A 4,307-nucleotide genomic window follows, 5' to 3' on the forward strand; every position below is an offset into this window, starting at 1 on the left:
TGCCACTTGCTGTATTGCCACTTGTCAGTTTCTGTGCAGGAAGGTATATGGGCTGCTAGCTATTCGGGAGTACAGGTAAACTTAAAAGAACAATTGTTTGTTCAACAGATATTTATAGAGAACCTAATAGATGCCAGGAACTGTTCTCCATGCTGGGAATACATTAAGGTAGAAGACCTACCACAGTCTCTGCTTTCCTGGAATTTATTAGCAGTCTGTGGGGCTGGGGGAGACGGACAATAAGCAAAGCAAAGGTGTAATAAGCGCGGTAGAGAATAACTCAGGAAAGGGGAATGGGGCATGCTGGCCAGAGGCGGGTTGCAATTTTAGATCAGGTGGTCAGAGAGGGCCTCACCGAGAAAGTGACATTTGGGTAAGCAAGGCGAGGGAGCATGCCCCGTGTACATCTTGGGTAAGAAACTTCAAGCAAGGCCGGAGCAGTGGCTCACACCTGTAATCCTAGCACTCTGGGAGGCCGAAGCGGGAGGATAGCTCAAGGTCAGGAGTTCGAAACCAGCCTGAGCAAGAGCGAGACCCAGTCTCTACTGAAAAAATAGAAATTAATTGGCCAACTAAAATAAATGCAAAATAAATAAATGGAAAAAATTAGCTGGGCATGGTGGCACATGCCTGTAGTCCTAGCTACTGGGGAGGCTGAGGCAGGAGGATCGCTTGAGCCCAGGAGTCTGAGGTTTCTGTGAGCTAGGCTGATGCCACAGCACTCTAGCCTGAGCAACAGAGTGAGACTCTGTCTCAAAAAAGAAAAAAAAAAGAAAAGAAAAGAAAAAGAAAAAGAAGCTTCAAGCAGAGGGGACAACACGTGCAAAGGTCCTGAGACAGGAGAGAGAGTGCCTGGGGTATTTTAGGAGTGGCAACAAGGACACATGGCTGGCTCAGAGTGCACAAAGGAGAAGGGAGACGAGTGGTGTAGATGTGTCTGGTTTGCATAGTATTTTCCAGGTTTGTGCCTGTTGCCCTGACATAATTATTAATAGTGCCTCCTTTCACTATGAAAAGTATCCTGAAATTGGGCATGGTGGTGCATGCGTGTAATACTAGCTACTCAGAAGGCTCAGGCAGGAGAATCACTTGAGCCCAGGAGTTCAAATCTAGTCTAAGTAATATAGTGAGAACCTGCCTATAAATAAATAAAATAAAACAAAATAAAAAAGTAAAAGTATCCTGGTTTGGGTGATAAATGACACAGTCACACAAGAGATGCATTTAGAGAGGTAAAGGGAGCCGGTGGAGTGAGTGGGCAGGATCTTGTAGGCTATTGCAATGCCTTTGGATTTTACTTTGAGAAAGATGAGACATCTTGGAGGGTTCTGAGCGGAGAAGTGACATGACTTACATCTTGGACCATTTTGCTGGGAGCAGACTGAAGGAGGGTGAGGGAGATCAACCAGGATTAGGAGGCCAGTGCAGTAATCTAAGAGGCTCTTGCAATGTCCCAGGTGGCAGTCAGCAGTGGCTTGATCCAGGGCGGTAGTAAAAGAGATGGTGAGAAGTGAGTGAATTCCATATTTTTTAAAAGCTAAAGCCAGGAGGCTGTGCTGACGGCGTTCAGATGGCTGTAGAAGAAAGAAAGGAGTTAAGGATGACTCCTGTAGTTTTGGCCCGAGTAATGGGAAGGATGGGACGGGTATCAACAAAGTCTCTCCTCGAAGCTGCCTTTGCAGAGCATGCTCCTTGGGAGGGACTGCGCGGGTTGCTTATGAAGATTAAGGGAGGCCAAAGCATGCCCAGCTCAACTCTTAGTCCTGCCATACATCAACACGATGAGCCTCTCTTTTCCTCTGAATAGCAAATGAAATTTCTCTCTCCACGGGTGATCTAAAGACTTTTTCTTAGGTTGAAAATTATTTCCCCTCTCCCATTGCGTTTATTTATTTATTCATTGCTTTAATACTTGCCTAGCGAATGCCTACTCTGTATTAGGCACTGCAGACTTAGCAACAAACAGGACAGACCGTGGGCCTGTTGTCAAGGAGTTTGCATGTTCTCAGGGAGACAGACCGTAAACAGACAGACAGCAATAGAAGAAGTTAGGGGCAGGTGCAGGTGGGCAGCATTAACCACAGGAAGAGAGGAGGGGGGCAAAAAGGAGGAGACCAATGAGCATTCAGAACCTAACCCACTACAGCAGGAACTTGAGGTTAGGGACTGTTCCAGGCCAGGAGCATGAGCAGAAACTAGGAGCTCATGTCCAAAGGTGACCTTTTTCCCGTTAACATTCATTGACATAGTAAAAATCACACCCATCAGCACCATGACAGTTTACAATTGTCATGGCAACCCCTGGAAATTACCCTGTAAGGATAAAAATGGGGAGGGCCCTTTGTTCTGAGAACTCTCCATTCTTTTCCCAGGACAGTAACTTATCCTAAGGTGTAGAGATAAAAATAGAAGGGTGGTAAGACCCCAGGGTCTTCTCCACTCATGGAGATAGACCCATTTGCCCTCAGGAAATGTACTTTCACTTTCTATCCCATGCTGACAAGCCTGCCATAAAAGCTGCTTGTGTGGAGGTATTAAGTGTCTGCTGTCACTGTCCCACCAGCCTGGCTTGTAACTCCTTCAAGTCAGGAGCCAAAGAACCAGGGCAACACCTCTAAAAAAATCAATCCCGACAATTATAATACATGCTGCGCTCATTTCAAAACAAAGCAAAGCAAAAGCTCTAAGCTACAAGATGAAGAAGGTGAAAATCACCCCCACCCAGAGCGAGCAGCCTCCGTCACGCACACACGAGCGCTGGCGTGAGACCCGCCTGTAAAAGGGGCGATGAAAGACCAAATTAGAAAGAAATCACAAGAAGAACCTCTCAAACAAAACGAGAAAAGGATAGAATTAATAACTAGCGCTGGGAAAACTAGTTAGCTATTTGGAGAATGAGTTAACAAAAACAATAATAACACTTACATGGTCATTTTGTGCAATCTAATCTATCAGTTTGTTTTTTTTTTAACATTGTTAAAAAGTGTTAGAGGATGTTGGAAGATTAAGTTCGTATGAGCACGGCATGGAGAATGGCGCTCCACATCTGGTGAGCTTCCAGGAAGTTGTTATTTCTGTGGTTGTTCACTCATTCTCCCAATGGCTAACTAGTTTCCCCAACACTAGTTATTGAATAATCTACCCTTTTTTCTTTTTATCTGAGAGGTTCTTGTTGTGATTTTTTCCCAATTTGTTCTCGAGATCTTTGTCTTGAGAATGGGCATAAACGAAGGTAGACACTCCCTAGGAGACCCTTGGCCAGGAGGAGAATCAGGTTGGAGTGTGTCAGGGAAGACAGGAGTCTGTGGGACAAAACCCATGAAATAACAGAAGCAGTGTTTACTACTGACAGATCCGAGAGAGAGAGGGCAGCATGCCTTGCCGGGCTAACAGGACATGGGGACCATCTGGGACATGTGTGCTTAACCAGCTGGTGGGGAGCAAGGCAGGAAGCCTATGGGACCAAAGCCTTTACAGGGGTCCAGGGTGTTACCCACCGAAGCAGGTTTCCTGCAGGGAGCTCTAACTGGTAGGTTAAAGCAAGCATACATGACTTCCAGGAGGTCACCGTGGCATACCTGTGCAGTTCGTGTGGGGCGTGGGGGTCAGAGGGGAAACAAGTAGGTTGTATCTTGTCCCATAGGGAGGTGGCCACCCCAGGAAGTGGTCATATAGGGCTGATATTTGGATTGGTCCCGTTGAAGAACTGGGAGGTGGATAGATGAAAATAAATAGAAAAGGGCTTTTTCAAATGTTTTCAAACAAGCATGAATTGCTCCCCAAAACTACAGAGAGTATGATAAGAACCCCTCCCCACAACGTCCTGGGACTATAGATCTGCAACATCTACTGGATTACCTAGGTGCATTTTCCCAATCTTAGTAATTTGCGTGGGGTTGGGGAGAGAGAGCAGTCACCACCAGAAAGGTGGAGGTGATGTCTCAGGTTGACTGGCCCCTGGCCGCCAGCCAAAGTCAGACACAAGCATGGGCACTGGAAGGACCAGGCAGTAGGCAGAGTGGAGGGAGGGCCAGGCTCAGCATTGGGAGACCCAAGTTCTACTCAAAGCCCAGCTCAAACAGCAGCACCTGTGGAAAGTCTTTCTTGGTCCCCCCCCCCAGAGCAGCTGGTGCCACTTGCCCTTAAAAGGATGCACAATGGCCTTTACTTAGTTGATTGCCTGTTACTCTTTCCCGATGGACAGCAGCCTGGCTGCTTCAGAGTAGGGATTCTTTTCTCATTCATCAATGTACCCCCTTTAGAGTGATGTATCAGTTAGCTTTTCCTGCATAAAATTCCCCCACACC

The sequence above is a fragment of the Microcebus murinus genome, chromosome 21 (assembly GCF_040939455.1).
Source record: "Microcebus murinus isolate Inina chromosome 21, M.murinus_Inina_mat1.0, whole genome shotgun sequence".
NCBI classification, from domain to species: Eukaryota; Metazoa; Chordata; class Mammalia; order Primates; family Cheirogaleidae; genus Microcebus; species Microcebus murinus.